Consider the following 17,213-nt stretch of genomic DNA (forward strand, 5'->3'; position numbering starts at 1 on the left):
AGGTTGTCCCTTTTCGGATGACTCTATGATCTGGTCAGCATGGCGCCTTATTATGCTTTCTCCAATGTTCACGGTATACATCAGTGGTCCTAGTCGTGTGCAAATAGTTCCAGGCTGCCGTTTCTCGGTACGGTAGTCCCGGGCCAAAACTTGTTGACCTATCTGGAAGGTTCTAGTTGGCCTTTCATTCATGCCTTGAAATTGCCGGTTCTCTACGTCCCTTCTGATGTTTGGCTTGATCAAATCCAGCCGGCATCTTAGTCTTCTATTGAAAAACATCATGGCGGGAGTTTGGTTTGTAACCACATGTGTTGCATTCCTGTACGCAAACAAGAAGTTATCTACCTTATGTTGTAGATTTATGTCTTCATTACCCATGGCCTTTATGGCCTTCTTGAAGGTCTGGACAAACCTTTCAGCTAATCCATTGGTGGCGGGATGGTATGGTGGGGCGGACGTGTAGTGCTTAACCCCATTGTTTTTTAAGAACTTCCTGAATTCTTCGGACACAAATTGCGGTCCATTATCAGAACAGATCTGTTCAGGCAGCCCATTCCTGGCGAATATGGTCCTTAATACTGTGATGGTTTTTTCCGTGGTGGTGGAGGACATCTTTATTACCTCCGGCCACTTGGAGTGTGCATCCACCGCGATTAAGAACATTGAGTCCATAAATGGACCAGCAAAGTCGATATGTACCCTTTGCCATGGAGATGAGGGCCACTCCCATGGATGTAGAGGGGCTTGTGGTGGGGCGTTTTGGACCTTCTGGCATCCTAGACAGCTCTTGGTCATTTCTTCGATGTCTCCATCGATACCTGGCCACCAAACAAACGCTCTGGCTAGGTTCTTCATTTTCACTCCACCCAGATGCCCCTCGTGAAGCTCCTTTAGCACTTTATCCTGGAGTTTGGGTGGAATCACCACTCTGGATCCACACATCAAGGTTCCTCGGCACACTGACAGCTGTTCTCTTCTTTGCGAGAATGCTGGCAACAGTGGTTCGCCATGTGCTGGCCATCCCTTCACCGTTAAATCGTAGACTCGTGAGAGAGTCGGGTCATTTCTCGTTTCCTTTTCAATGGTAGAATTTGTTACTGGTAGACATTCCGCTATGGTTGAGTGGAACATCTCCACTGGGTCCACTGTAGGTGCCTCTTCTACCGTTGGCAACGGTAGGCGCGATAAACCGTCAGCATTCCCATGCTGTTTTGATCCTTTGTATTCTATGTCATATTGGTGTGCCCCTAGGAAAAGGGACCACCTCTGTAGCCTTTGCGCTGTCATAATGGGAACGCCCTTTTTAGGGTTGAATATGGAGACGAGGGGTTGATGGTCAGTCAACAAGGTAAATTTTTGTCCGTGTAGGTAATGGTTGAATTTCTTCACTCCCCACACCAGGCTGAGTGCTTCCCTGTCGATCTGGGCATAGTTACGCTCAGCTGAGTTCAATGAGCGTGACGCAAAAGCTATCGGCCGCTCCGAGCCATCAGGGAATCTATGCAATAATACCACTCCTACGCCGTAAGGGGATGCATCGCACGCCAGTCTGATTGGCAGTGATGGGTTGTAATGAGCCAACACTTCCTTGGACGTGATCAAGCCTTTGCATTTATGGAAGGCACGTTTACAGTCTTCGCTCCATTTCCAAATTACTCCCATTTGTAGCAGTGCGTTAAGAGGGTGCAGAACAGTTGACAAGTTCGGTAAAAATTTATGATAGTAATTTATCAATCCCAGGAACGACCTTAATTGTGAGACATTTTCAGGTGCTGGGGCTTTTATAACCGCTTCAATTTTTTCAGGTGACTTATGCAACCCTTCTTTGTTAATTATATGGCCACGGTGGCATAGTGGGTAGCACTGTTGCCTCACAGCACCAGGGACCCGGGTTCGAATCCGGCCTCGGGCGACTGTCTGTGTGGAGTTTGCACATTCTCCCCGTGTTTGCGTGGGTTTCCTCCAGGTGCTCCGGTTTCCTCCCACAGTCCAAAGATGTGCGGGTTAGGTTGTTTGGCTATGATAAATTGACCCTTAGTGTTAGGGGGATTAAATACGTGGGGTTACGGGGATAGGGTGGGATATGTGTTGGTGTAGGGGTTACGGGGATCGGGTGGGATATGTGTCGGTGCAGGCTCGATGGGCCGAAATGGCCTCTATCTGCACTGTGGGGTTTCTGTGATTCTGTGATTCTGTGAATATGATATTTGTTTCTGGAAAAATTCGCACTTGGGGCGATTTGCTCGTAGGCCCCGTTCTCTCAGCCTAGTGAGCACCTGCTCCAAATTGGCAAGGTGCTCGTTGTCGTTTTCTCCTGTTACAAAGATGTCGTCTAGGTAGCATTGAGTCCCCGGAATCCCTTGCAGGACTTGCTCCATAGCTCTTTGCCAGATAGCTGGAGCTGATGCTACTCCAAAAACCAGTCGATTGTACTGGTACAGGCCTTTGTGTGTGTTTATCGTGAGATACTTTTTAGAGGCCTCCTCAACCTCCATCTGTAGATATGCCTGTGCCAAGTCAATTTTGGTGAAACGTTTCCCTCCGGATAGTGAGGCGAAAATATCTTCTATCCTCGGAAGAGGATATTGTACCGTGTGAAGGACCGGGTTTACAGTCACCTTGAAGTCCCCACAGATGCGAATTTTTCTCTGTTCTTCAGATTTATCATTATTCACCGTTTTCTCCATGACCGGGACGATGGGTGTTGCCCAATCGCTCCAATCTACCCTGGATAACATGCCTGCCTTTTCCAAATTCTCCAGCTCTGCCTCGACTGCTGGACGAATTGCATATGGCACCGGCCTTGCCTTAAAAAACTTGGGAATTGCCGCATCTTCCACTTTTATTGAGGCGGTGACGTCTTTCAAGGTTCCTAGTTCCTGTTGAAACACTTCTTTGGCGTTGGCCAAGATGTCTTTTAATCGTTCAGGTATGATGTCATCATCATTTTTTTTCTTACTGGTCACCGTCAGTGCCTGAATGGAGTGCCAGTCTAAACGTATCTTCCTGATCCATTCACGTCCCAACAGCGGTGGACCACCATCTTGCAGAACGTATAAATACAACTTCTGTATTTCCTTGCCGTTGTATACAACAGGCACCCTTATTTTCCCTCTGGGGTATACTTTCTGCCCCGTATATGTCTTCAAGATAATGGATGTGTCTTTCAAAGGTATATGCGGAAATAGCCGCTCGTATTCCCGTCAACTTATGACGGTCAGAGCTGATCCTGTATCTAGCTCCATTTTAACTGGGGACCCCGCTATCGTGAGGGTAACCCAAATGGTCTGGTAATCTTCTTTGGCAATTACATTATGTAATTTGAGACAGCTTAGTCTCTTGTTTCCGGAGTCGCTATCGCTCTTCTGGTCTTCGGAGCTACTGTCCGTCATCATTTGTACCTTTCTGTACTTTTCCTTATTGATTTTGTTTCTGTCAGTGGATTTTTTGTTTCCAGATCGGCATACACGTGCAATGTGTCCCATCTTTCCGCATTGCCTGCATGCTTTGTCCTTGAACCAGCAGTCCCTCTGGTCATGGGTGGATCTGCCGCAGCGATAACATCTCTCAAAACCCTGTGTCATTTCATGGGTGCCGAAGTCCTGTGGCTTTTGCTGTATCTCTGCAGCTCCTCTTGCTGCTGCTTCGTATGATACAGCCACACTGAAAGCCTTGTCCAGTGTCAAATCTTTCTCAGAAAGTAGCCTTTTCTGTGTTCCTTCACTTAGGAGACCGCAGACGAATTTGTCTCGTAGAGAATCTGCCAGTCCTGCCCCGAATTGGCAGTGCTTTGACAGCTTTCTTAATTCGGTGAGGTAATCAGCGTTACTTTCATTCTTGTGCTGATTCCTCCTGAAGAATTTGAATCGTTCCACTATCAGCAGCGGTGTTGGGTTTAAGTGCTCCTGTAGGGTATCAACAATCTCCTTGAAATTCTTGTCCATCGGTTTGGCTGGAGTGATTAAGTTTCGTAACAGCCCGTATGTCCTTGCGCCCATCAGATTTAGAAGTACCGATGCCTTTTTATCATCCTCTACTTCATTCGCTGTGCAATATACCTCCACTCTTTCCACATATGTGGTCCAATCCTCTATATTACTATCGAAAGCAGTAATATTGCCAATCATAGGCATCCTGAAAATCAAAAATGGTGCCTCCTGCGCTTTCCTTTCTTCCCTGCCGAGAAAAAATGGTGCCTCCCGCGCTTTCCCGCCGCTGCCGCTGTTGACAACGCTGTTCTCCGCGGTTTTTATTTACACAGATATTTTTAATAGTTGGAGACTCGTTCCCGCCGGACTCTCTGGGACTTTTCCCTCCCTCTGCTTGGTCTGAACGCCGACCTGCTTTGCAGCGCCGGCCGTCTCCCGAGTGCTCCACCCTCCGTCTCTGTTTGCCTCCGCCTTCCGACTCGCTGCTGGGCCCCACTGCAGAGCCACCCGATCGAGCCCCAGCCCGCCGCCCAGGAAGGATTAGTGCAGTACCTGCCACCAGCCCGGCTAGCTGGTGAAACCACAGTTTTTTTCTTTTTTTTTTCTTCGACCTTCGTCTGAGGAATCGATCTCCTTGAGGTGCTGCTGAATTGCAGGTAAGTCCGTTTCCAATTCGTCGCCACTGTTGTATCCGTGTGTTAATGGAGACACGGAATGCAGGAGTTGGTTTAACAGGTGTTTACTGAACAAAGTCTGGAGGTGAACTAAAAGATACAAGACACTATACAGGCTTATATACCCGAGTGGTCACTACCGGTATTACAGTAGACAGGGGCTCTTAAAGGTACATACACTACAGTAGCAGTATCACTGCTTTCGACAACGAGGTAGAAGACTGGACCACGTATGTGGAAAGAATTGAAGTGTACTGCAATGCCAATGAGGTAGCCAATGGAAAGAAGGCGTCGGTATTATTAAAATTTGATGGGCGCGAGAACGTACGGCCTATTGCGGAATTTAATTACCCCAGCTAAACCAATGGAGAAAAGTTTTGAAGAGATTGTTAATATCTTACAGGAACACCTAAACCCTACACCGCTGCTGATAGCAGAAAGATTCAAGTTCCATAAAAGAAACCAGCACAAAGATGAGAACAATGCTGACTATCTTACGGAACTACGCAAGTTATCGAAGCACTGCCAGTTCGGAGCAGGACTGGCAGACACCTTACGGGATAAGTTTCTCTGCGGGCTCCAGAGTGAAGGAACCCAGAAACGACTACTTTCGGAAAAGGACCTGACGCTAGAACAGGCTTTCAGCGTGGCAGTATCCTACGAAGCAGCAGCACGGGAAGCTGCGGAAATACAACAGAAACCACAAGAATACAGCGCTAACAAAATGGCGTATGGAGCAGAAAAGTGCTATCGCTGCGGCAGAACAACCCATGATCAGAAGGACTGCTGGTTTAAGGACAAAGTATGCAGGCAATGCGGGAAAATGGGACATATAGCAAGAGTCTGCAGGTCGGGAAAGAAAACCAACACTACAAGAACTACTAAGGAAAAGTACAAGAAAGTAAAAAAAATGACAGACAGTAGTTCGGAAGATCAGGAGAGTGATAATGACTCCGGGAGCAGGAGACTAAGTTGTCTAAAGTTACACAACGTGATCGCAAAGGAGGATCACCGAACCATTTGGGTCACCCTCATGATAGCAGGGTCCCAAGTAAAGATGGAATTGGATACAGGATCAGCCCTAACTGTCATGAATCGACGAGACTATGAGCGGCTATTCTCACACATACCCTTGAAGGACACGTCCATTGTATTGAAGACATACACGGGGCAAAAAGTCTACCCCAGAGGAAAAATAAGGGTGCCAGTTGAATACAACGGCAAGGAAACACAGAAACTGTATCTATATATACTACCGGATGGAGGACCACCACTATTGGGATGTGAATGGATCCGAAAAATACAATTGGATTGGCATTCCATTCAGGCGCTAACTGTGACTGATAAAAAGGATGATGACGTCACACCTGGACGACTGTCAAAAATTCTAACTGACGCGAAAGAGGTGTTCCAACAAGGACTTCGGACTCTAAAAGGAGTAACGGCAACGATAAAAATCGAAGATAACGCAAACCCAAAATGTTTTAAGGCCAGACCGGTACCTTACGCGATCCGCCCAGCCGTTGAAGCAGAGCTGGAGAGTCTGGAGCGTTCGGGTGTGCTGTCCAAGGTGGACTGGAGCGAGTGGGCCACACCCATCGTTCCTGTAATGAAGAAATCATTGAGCAGCATGCCTGGGGAACCGAAGAAGGTTCGCATCTGTGGGGACTTCAAGGTAACTGTGAACCCAGTCCTGCACACAGTACAATATCCACTTCCACGGATAGAAGATATTCTTGCCTCACTATCTGGAGGGAAACGCTTTACAAAGATTGATCTGGCCCAAGCGTATCTACAAATGGAGGTGGAAGAAGCATCTAGGAAATACCTCACGATAAACACTCACAAAGGCCTTTACCAGTACAATCGACTGGTATTCGGGGTAGCATCAGCCCCGGCTATTTGGCAGAGGGCGACGGAACAAGTCCTGCAAGGGATCCCGGGGACCCAGTGTTATTTGGACGACATCTTGGTTACGGGCAAAAATGACAGTGAACACCTTGCCAACCTGGAGCGCAGGTGCTCACGAGATTGCAGGAATATGGGCTACGAGCCAACCGCCCCAAATGCGAGTTCTTCAGGAGACAAATCTCGTATTGTGGCCACATGATTGATGAGGAAGGGTTGCATAAGTCGCCGGACAAGATTGAGGCTGTAGTCAAGGCTCCAGCACCGGAAAATGTGTCGCAACTGAGGTCGTTCCTCGGGTTGGTGAACTACTACCATAAGTTCTTGCCGAATTTATCTACAATTCTGCACCCACTGAACGCCCTACTGCAAACTGGAGTAACATGGAAATGGAGTGATGAGTGTAAGCATGCCTTTCAGAAATGTAAATGCCTAATCACTTCAAAAGAAGTATTGGCCCACTCCAATCCAACACTACCGATTCGGTTAGCATGTGATGCGTCACCCTACGGCATCGGAGCGGTGCTGTCACACAAATTCCTTGACGGTTCAGAGAGGCCAATAGCCTTTGCGTCGCGCTCGTTAACCTCAGCCGAGTGTAACTACGCCTAGATTGACAAGGAGGCCCTCAGCCTGGTGTGGGGGGTGAAGAAGTTCAATCACTATCTGCACGGGCAGAAATTCACCCTACTGACTGATCATCAGCCCCTGGTCTCCATTTTTAACCCAAAGAAGGGCGTTCTGGTGATGACGGCGCAACGGCTGCAAAGATGGTCACTTTTTCTAGGGGCACATCAGTACGACCTAGAGTACAAGGGTACGAAACAGCATGGAAACGCTGATGGGCTGTCGCGCCTACCGTTGCCTACAGTAGAGGAAGCACCTGCAGTGGACCCCGTTGAGATATTCCATGCGACCATAGTCGAATGTCTACCTGTTACAAACTCAAGTATAGAGAAGGAAACCCGAAATGACCCGACACTCTCTCGGGGCTATGATTTGACGGTGAAGGGATGGCCAGCACATGGCGACTCACTGTTGCCAGCATTCTCGCCAAGGAGAGAACAGCTGTCAGTGTGCTGGGGGACCTTGATGTGTGGATCCCGAGTGGTAATTCCACCCAAGTTGAGAGATAGAGTGCTCAATGAGCTTCATGAGGGTCATCTGGGAGGGGTAAAAATGAAGAGCCTAGCCAGGGCGTTTGTGTGGTGGCCGGGAATCGATAAAGAAATCGAGGATATGACCAAGAGATGCACAAGATGCCAGAAGGTCCAAAACGCTCCACCACAGGCCCCACTACATCCATGGGAGTGGCCCTCATCTCCATGGCAACGGGTATACATTGATTTTGCTGGTCCATTTATGGACTCAATGTTCCTAATCACTGTGGACGCCCATTCAAAATGGCCAGAGGTCATCAAAATGTCCTCCACCACCACGGAGAAAACTATTGCAGTCCTACGGACCATCTTCGCCAGGAATGGCTTGCCAGAACAGATTTGCTCCGACAATGGGCCACAGTTTGTGTCCGAGGATTTCCGGAGGTTTCTGAGGAATAATGGGGTGAAACATTACACATCTGCCCCATATCATCCAGCCACAAATGGATTGGCTGAGAGGTTTGTTCAGACCTTTAAAAAGGCAATAAAGGCAATGCATAATGACGACATACCACTACAACACAAGGTGGATAATTTCTTGTTTGCTTACCGGAATGCGACACATGCAGTCACCAACCAAACTCCAGCCATAATGTTCTTCAACCGAAGGCTAAGATGTCGCCTGGATTTGCTCAAACCAAACATAAGACGAGATGTTGAGGATAAGCAATTCCAGCACATAAATGAGAAGCCAACCAGGAGCTTCAAGATAGGGCAACCAGTCTTGGCCCGCGACTACCGAACAGAAAAACGGCAGCCAGGAACGATATGCACACAGCAGGGACCACTAATGTACACAGTGGACGTTGGAGAGAGCATCGTGAGACGCCATGCTGACCAGATTCTAGAGTCACAGGAACAAACCAAACCCATACCACGAGCAGGTGCACCTGGTAATCAACCCGAAGTACAGATTGCGTCTACCTCAGAAGCAGTGGTATTGGAAGCTGACGAACCAACCAATGACAATGAGCCAGAATCAACTCCGCCGCAAGAACAGGATACTCGAGAAAGGCGTTATCCAGTCAGGATCAGGAAGCCTCCTCAAAGACTGAACTTATAAATGATTATTTCAGTTGATGTATATAGTACAGAGAAAATTGTAATGGTAATTAGTTATTATTTAGTTGTTAAATGAATGTTATGTACTGTTTATCTAAAAAGGGAGGAATTGTTGTGTATGTACCTTTAAGAGAAGAAATGATTCTATACTGCAGTACCGGCAGTGACCACCCCTGTATATAAAGCCATAGCAGGCTTCTGTACTTCAGTCTTAAGTTACCCTCTGTTCTGTAAATACCTGTTATTATTGTTCTCCTGCAGTCTGAGTATTATTGATCCTCGGACACTACAGACGAGTTAGATACAGAGTAAAGCTCCCTCTACACTGTCCCATCAAACACTCCCAGGGCAGGTACAGCACGGGTTAGATACAGAGTAAAGCTCCCCCTACACTGTCCCATCAAAAACTCCCAGGGCAGGTACAGCACGGGTTAGATACAGAGTAAAGCTCCCTCTACACTGACTCATCAAACACTCCCAGGGCAGGTACAGTACGGGTTAGATACAGAGTAAACCTCCCTCTACACTGTCCCATCAAACACTCCCAGGGCAGGTACAGCACAGGGTTAGATACAGAATAAAGCTCCCTCTACACTGTCCCATCAAACACTCCCAGGGCAGGTACAGCACGGGGTTAGATACAGAGTAAAGCTCCCACTACACTGACCCATCAAACACTCCCAGGGCAGGTACAGCACGGATTAGATACAGAGTAAAGCTCCCTCTATCTACACTGTCCCCATCAAACACTCCCAGGGCAGGTACAGCACGGGTTAGATACAGAGTAAAGCTCCCTCTACACTGTCCCATCAGCACTCCCTCAGTACTGCCCCTCCGACAGTGCGGCGCTCCCTCAGTACCGCCCCTCCGACAGTGCGGCGCTCCCTCAGTACTGCCCCTCCGACAATGCAGCGCTCCCTCAGTACTGTCCCTCCGACAGTGCGGCGCTTCCTAAGTACTGCCCCTATAACAGTGCGGCACTCCCTCAGTACTGACCCTCCGACAGTGCGGTGCTCCCTCAGTACTGCCCCTCTGACAGTGCGGTGCTCTCTCAGTACCGTCCCTCCGACAGTGCGGCGCTCCCTCAGTACCGTCCCTCCCACAGTGCGGCGCTCCCTCAGTACCGCCCCTCCGACAGTGCGGCGCTCCCTCAGTACTGCCCCTCCGACAGTGCGGCGCTCCCTCAGTACCGCCCCTCCGACAGTGCGGCGCTCCCTCAGTACCGCCCCTCCGACAGCGCGGCGCTCCCTCAGTGCCGCCCCTCCCTCAGCACTGGCACTGGGAGTGTCGGTCTGGATTTAGGGGCTCGTGTCTCTGGAGTGGGGGTTCGATCCCACGACCTTCTGACTCAGAGGCGAGACTGAGAGCCACCGAGGCACGGCTAACTCCTCGAGGTTGTCGCTGTGGGTCACTAGTCTGCTAATGATAGATGTGTTCCTGCCCGGGGCCACGATGCACGTCCCCTGCCCTTTCTTGTTTAATGCTGATTATTGTGTACCTGCAGCTCGCACATTGAAGTCATCCCTGTGGAATGTGCGAGAGGCTGTGGGATTGCTTGTGTTTACATGGAGCCAGCAACCTCCTTCCTCGCTTCACTGCATTGTGCCCGCTCAGTAAATACGGAAAACACATTTCCCACCCATCACACACTGAATCATAGAAAATTACGGCACAGAAGGAGGCCATTCGGCCCCTCGCGCCTGCTCCGCCATTCAATGAGATCAGGGCTGATCATTGACCTCATCTCCACTTTCCCGCCGATCCCTCGATTCCCCGAGAGTCCAAAAATCTCTCGATCTCAGCCTTGAATAGACTCATCGACTGAGCCTCCACAGCCCTCTGGGGGAGAGAATTTCAAAGATTCACCGCCCTCTGAGTGAAGAAATTCCTCCTTATCTCAGTCCTCAATGGCCGACCCCTTATCCTGAGACTGTGACCCCTGGTTCTAGACTCTCCAGCCAGGGGGGAAACAGCCTCTCAGCATCTACCCTGTCAATCCCCCTCAGAATCTTATATGTTTCAATGAGATCACCTCTCCTTCTTCTAAACTCCTGAGAGTATCAGCCCAATCTACTCAATCTCTCATCATAGGACAACCCTCACATCCCAGGAATCAATCTAGTGAACCTTCGTTGCACCGCCTCCAAGGCAAGTATCTCGATCCTCAGATAAGGAGACCAGAACTGTGCACAGCACTCCAGGTGTGGTCTCCTGTACAATTGTAGCAAGACTTCCTCACTCTTATACTCCAACCCCCCTTGCATTAAAGATATCTCCCTGAGAGAGGGGACTGAGTGACACCAGTCAGTGTACAGATATCTCCCTGAGAGAGAGAGGGACTGAGAAACACCAGTCAGTGTACAGATATCTCCCTGAGAGAGGAGACTGAGAGACACCAGTCAGTGTACAGATATCTCCCTGAGAGAGAGGGACTGAGAGACACCAGTCAGTGTACAGATATCTCCCTGAGAGAGAGGGACTGAGAGACACCAGTCAGTGTACAGATATCTCCCTGAGAGAGAGGGACTGAGCGACACCAGTCAGTGTACAGATATCTCCCTGAGAGAGAGGGACTGGGAGACACCAGTCAGTGTACAGATATCTCCCTGAGAGAGAGGGGACTGAGAGACACCAGTCAGTGTACAGATATCTCCCTGAGAGAGGAGACTGAGAGACACCAGTCAGTGTACAGATATCTCCCTGAGAGAGAGGGACTGGGAGACACCAGTCAGTGTACAGATATCTCCCTGAGAGAGAGGGACTGAGAGACACCAGTCAGTGTACAGATATCTCCCTGAGAGAGAGGGACTGAGAGATACCAGTCAGTGTACAGATATCTCCCTGAGAGAGAGGGACTGAGAGACACCAGTCAGTGTACAGATATCTCCCTGAGAGAGAGGGACTGAGAGACACCAGTCAGTGTACAGATATCTCCCTGAGAGAGAGGGACTGAGCGACACCAGTCAGTGTACAGATATCTCCCTGAGAGAGAGGGACTGGGAGACACCAGTCAGTGTACAGATATCTCCCTGAGAGAGAGAGGGACTGAGAGACACCAGTCAGTGTACAGATATCTCCCTGAGAGAGAGGGACTGGGAGACACCAGTCAGTGTACAGATACCTCCCTGAGAGAGAGGGGACTGAGAGACACCAGTCAGTGTACAGATATCTCCCTGAGAGAGGAGACTGAGAGACACCAGTCAGTGTACAGATACCTCCCTGAGAGAGAGGGACTGAGAGACACCAGTCAGTGTACAGATATCTCCCTGAGAGAGAGGGACTGAGAGACACCAGTCAGTGTACAGATATCTCCCTGAGAGAGAGAGGGACTGAGAGACACCAGTCAGTGTACAGATATCTCCCTGAGAGAGAGGGACTGAGAGACACCAGCCAGTGTACAGATATCTCCCTGAGAGAGAGAGGGACTGAGAAACACCAGTCAGTGTACAGATATCTCCCTGAGAGAGAGGGACTGAGAGACACCAGTCAGTGTACAGATATCTCCCTGAGAGAGAGGGACTGAGAGACACCAGTCAGTGTACAGATATCTCCCTGAGAGAGAGGGACTGAGAGACACCAGTCAGTGTACAGATATCTCCCTGAGAGAGAGGGACTGAGAGACACCAGTCAGTGTACAGATATCTCCCAGAGAGAGAGGGACTGAGAGACACCAGTCAGTGTACAGATATCTCCCTGAGAGAGAGGGACTGAGAGACACCAGTCAGTGTACAGATATCTCCCTGAGAGAGGGGACTGAGAGACACCAGTCAGTGTACAGATATCTCTCTGAGAGAGAGAGGGACTGAGAGACACCAGTCAGTGTACAGATATCTCCCTGAGAGAGAGGGGACTGAGAGACACCAGTCACTGTACAGATATCTCCCTGAGAGAGAGGGACTGAGAAACACCAGTCAGTGTACAGATATCTCCCTGAGAGAGAGGGACTGAGAGACACCAGTCACTGTACAGATATCTCCCTGAGGGAGAGGGACTGAGAGACACCAGTCAGTGTACAGATATCTCCCTGAGAGAGAGGGACTGAGAGACACCAGTCAGTGTACAGATATCTCCCTGAGAGAGAGGGACTGAGAGACACCAGTCAGTGTACAGATATCTCCCTGAGAGAGAGGGACTGAGAGACACCAGTCAGTGTACAGATATCTCCCTGAGAGAGAGGGACTGAGAGACACCAGTCAGTGTACAGATATCTCCCTGAGAGAGAGGGACTGAGAGACACCAGTCAGTGCACAGATATCTCCCTGAGAGAGAGTGGACTGAGAGACACCAATCAGTGTACAGATATCTCCCTGAGAGAGAGGGACTGAGAGACACCAGTCAGTGCACAGATATCTCCCTGAGAGAGAGTGGACTGAGAGACACCAATCAGTGTACAGATATCTCCCTGAGAGAGAGGGACTGAGAGACACCAGTCAGTGTACAGATATCTCCCTGAGAGCGAGGGGACTGAGAGACACCAGTCAGTGTACTGATATCTCCCTGAGAGAGAGGGGACTGAGAGACACCAGTCAGTGTACAGATATCTCCCTGAGAGAGAGGGACTGAGAGACACCAATCAGTGTACAGATATCTCCCTGAGAGAGAGGGACTGAGAGACACCAGTCAGTGTACAGATATCTCCCTGAGAGAGAGGGGACTGAGAGACACCAGTCAGTGTACAGATATCTCCCTGAGAGAGAGGGACTGAGAGACACCAGTCAGTGTACAGATATCTCCCTGAGAGAGAGGGACTGAGAGACACCAGTCAGTGTACTGATATCTCCCTGAGAGAGAGGGGACTGAGAGACACCAGTCAGTGTACAGATATCTCCCTGAGAGAGAGGGACTGAGAGACACCAGTCAGTGTACAGATATCTCCCTGAGAGAGAGGGACGAGACACCAGTCAGTGTACAGATATCTCCCTGAGAGAGAGGGACTGAGAGACACCAGTCAGTGTACAGATATCTCCCTGAGAGAGAGGGGGCTGAGAGACACCAGTCAGTGTACAGATATCTCCCTGAGAGAGAGGGACTGAGAGACCCCAGTCAGTGTACAGATATCTCCCTGAGAGAGAGAGGGACTGAGAGACACCAGTCAGTGTACAGATATCTCCCTGAGAGAGAGGGACTGAGCGACACCAGTCAGTGTACAGATATCTCCCAGAGAGAGAGGGACTGAGAGACACCAGTCAGTGTACAGATATCTCCCTGAGAGAGAGGGACTGAAAGACACCAGTCAGTGTACAGATATCTCCCTGAGAGAGAGGGGGCTGAGAGACACCAGTCAGTGTACGGATATCTCCCTGAGAGAGAGGGACTGAGAGACACCAGTCAGTGTACAGATATCTCCCAGAGAGAGAGGGACTGAGAGACACCAGTCAGTGTACAGATATCTCCCTGAGAGAGAGGGACTGAGGGACACCAGTCAGTGTACGGATATCTCCCTGAGAGAGAGGGACTGAGAGACACCAGTCAGTGTACAGATATCTCCCTGAGAGAGAGGGACTGAGAGACACCAGTCAGTGTACAGATATCACCCTGAGAGAGAGAGGGACTGAGAGACACCAGTCAGTGTACGGATATCTCCCTGAGAGAGAGGGGACTGAGAGACACCAGTCAGTGTACAGATATCTCCCTGAGAGAGAGGGGACTGAGAGACACCAGTCAGTGTACAGATATCTCCCTGAGAGAGAGGGACTGAGAGACACCAGTCAGTGTACAGATATCTCCCTGAGAGAGAGGGACTGAGGGACACCAGTCAGTGTACAGATATCTCCCTGAGAGAGAGGGACTGAGAGACACCAGTCAGTGTACAGATATCTCCCTGAGAGAGAGGGACTGAGAGACACCAGTCAGTGTACAGATATCTCCCTGAGAGAGAGGTACTGAGAGACACCAGTCAGTGTACAGATATCTCCCTGAGGGCGAGTGGTCTGAGAGACACCAGTCAGTGTACAGATATTGATTGAAATGTCTGAACGCCACCATTAACCTCAGCTTAAGGGATGGACTCCTTCAGTGTATCGAGCGGCCCTGTTAATGAGACTAAAAAAGTAAAGTGATTGATGATTGTGCCTGATCTAAGTGTCTGTCAGTGCAATGTTCTCTGTGTGGGGGGTCTGGCAGCCGGCCAATCTTCTCCCCGGTCTGAGGAGTGGTTCGAATCAGTTGGAGGGCTTCCAGGGCTGGAGCTGCCTTCGCTCGCTGGAGGTCAGGGTCATTCAGTAAATCAGGAAGACAGCTTGCCGCGAGGGGGAGTTAGTGATATTCCAACCTTGGGCCTCAGCGGTTAGATGTGGGACTGAGCACCTCTTCACCCCACCCCACACACAGAGCAGGAAAAGACCAGCTTCAATCCACAGCCTCAGGTCGGTGGGGCTGGGGGATATGGGGAGACGGTGGGTAGATGGGGTTGAGGGATATGGGGAGACGGTGGGTAGATGGGGTTGGGGGATATGGGGAGAAGGTGGGTGGGTGGGGATATGGGGAGAAGGTGGGTAGATGGGGTTGGGGGATATGGGGAGACGGTGGGTAGATGGGGTTGGGGGATATGGGGAGAAGGTGGGTGGGTGGGGATATGGGGAGAAGGTGGGTAGATGGGGTTGGGGGATATGGGGAGAAGGTGGGTGGGTGGGGTTGGGGGATATGGGGAGAAGGTGGGTGGGTGGGGATATGGGGAGAAGGTGGGTAGATGGGGTTGGGGGATATGGAGAGACGGTGGGTAGATGGGGTTGGGGGATATGGGGAGAAGGTGGGTGGGTGGGGATATGGGGAGAAGGTGGGTAGATGGGGTTGGGGGATATGGGAGAAGGTGGGTAGGTGGGGTTGGGGATTTGGGAAGAAGGTGGGTAGATGGGGTTGGGGGATATGGGGAGAAGGTGGGTAGGTGGGCTTGAGGGATATGGGGAGAAGGTGGGTGGGTGTGGTTGGGGGATATGGGGAGAAGGTGGGTGGGTGGGGTTGGGGGATACGGGGAGAAGGTGGGGTTGAGGGATTTGGGGAGAAGGTGGGTAGGTGGGCTTGAGGGATATGGGGAGAAGGTGGGTAGGTGGGCTTGAGGGATACGGGGAGAAGGTGGGTAGGTGGGGTTGAGGGATATGGGAGGAAGGTGGGTAGGTGGGCTTGAGGGATATGGGGAGAAGGTGGGTGGGTGGGGCTGGGGGATATGGGGAGAAGGTGGGTAGGTAGGGTTGGGGGATATGGGGAGAAGGTGGGTGCGTGGGGTTGGGGATTTGGGGAGAAGGTGGGTAGGTGGGGTTGGGGATTTGGGGAGAAGGTGGGTAGGTGGGGTTGGGGATTTGGGGAGAAGGTGGGTAGGTGGGGTTGAGGGATATGGGGTAGAAGGTGGGTAGGTGGGGTTGGGGGATTTGGGGAGAAGGTGGGTGGGTGATGTTGAGGGATACGGGGAGAAGGTGGGTGGGTGGGGTTGGGGATTTGGGGAGAAGGTGGGTAGGTGGGGTTGGGGGATATGGGAAGAAGGTGGGTAGGTGGGGTTGGGGATTTGGGGAGAAGGTGGGTAGGTGGGGTTGGGGATTTGGGGAGAAGGTGGGTAGGTGGGGTTGAGGGATACAGGTAGAAGGTGGGTGGGTGGGGTTGAGGGATTTGGGGAGAAGGTGGGTAGGTGGGGTTGTGGATATGGGGAGAATGTGGGCAGGTGGGGTTGGGGGATTTTGGGGGAGAAGGTGGGTAGGTGGGGTTGGGGATTTGGGGAGAAGGTGGGTAGGTGGCGGTTGGGGGAAATGGGGAGAAGGTGGGTGGGTGGGGTTGGGGATTTGGGGAGAAGGTGGGTAGGTGGGGTTGGGGGATATGGGGAGAAGGTGGGTGGGTGGGGTTGGGGATTTGGGGGAGAAGGTGGGTAGGTGGGGTTGGGAGATGGGGAGAAGGTGGGTGGGTGGGGTGGGGATTTGGGGAGAAGGTGGGTAGGTGGGGGTTGGGGTGGTTGGGGAGAAGGTGGGTAGGTGGGGTTGGGGATATGGGGAGAAGGTGGGTAGGTGGGGTTGGGGATTTGGGGAGAAGGTGGGTAGTGGGGTTGAGGGATATGGGGAGAAGGTGGGTGGGTGGGGTTGAGGGATACGGGGAGAAGGTGGTGGTGGGTGAGGGTTGGGAGAGGTGGGATATGGGGAGAAGGCTGGGTAGGTGGGGTGAGGGTTTTGGGGAAGGGAAGGTGGGTGGGTGGGGTTGGGGGATTTGGGGAGAAGGTGGGTAGGTGGGGTTGGGGATATGGGGAGAAGGTGGTGGGTGGGGGGGTGGGGATTTGGGGAGAAGGTGGGTAGGTGGGGGTTGGGAGATGGGGAGAAGAAGGTGGGTGGGTGGGGTGGGGATTTGGGGAGAAGGTGGGTAGGTGGGGTTGGGGATCTTGGGGAGAAGGTGGGTAGGTGGGGGGGGGGGTTTGGGGGTGTAGGGGGGTACGGGTCGGGGGTGAGGGGAGATGGGGTGTAGGGGGGGGGGGCGGGGCTGGTGGGTGTAGGGGAGTTGGGCGGGGG

At 51.3% G+C, this 17,213-nt stretch overlaps 2 protein-coding genes across 2 annotated transcripts in view; both read right to left on the reverse strand.

The window, feature by feature from the left end:
• LOC147086661 (uncharacterized) overlaps window positions 1-17,213 on the reverse strand; it is a 730,919-nt gene that overhangs the window by 555,277 nt on the left and 158,429 nt on the right. The gene's annotated exons all lie outside the window — the stretch shown is intronic.
• LOC147086669 (3-hydroxyacyl-CoA dehydrogenase type-2-like) overlaps window positions 1-17,213 on the reverse strand; it is a 50,078-nt gene that overhangs the window by 12,158 nt on the left and 20,707 nt on the right. The window lies entirely within an intron of this gene.

Source organism: Somniosus microcephalus, unplaced genomic scaffold (assembly GCF_052327205.1).
Source record: "Somniosus microcephalus isolate GS21.2 unplaced genomic scaffold, FLI_Smic_1.0 unresolved_chr7, whole genome shotgun sequence".
Classification (NCBI taxonomy): Eukaryota; Metazoa; Chordata; class Chondrichthyes; order Squaliformes; family Somniosidae; genus Somniosus; species Somniosus microcephalus.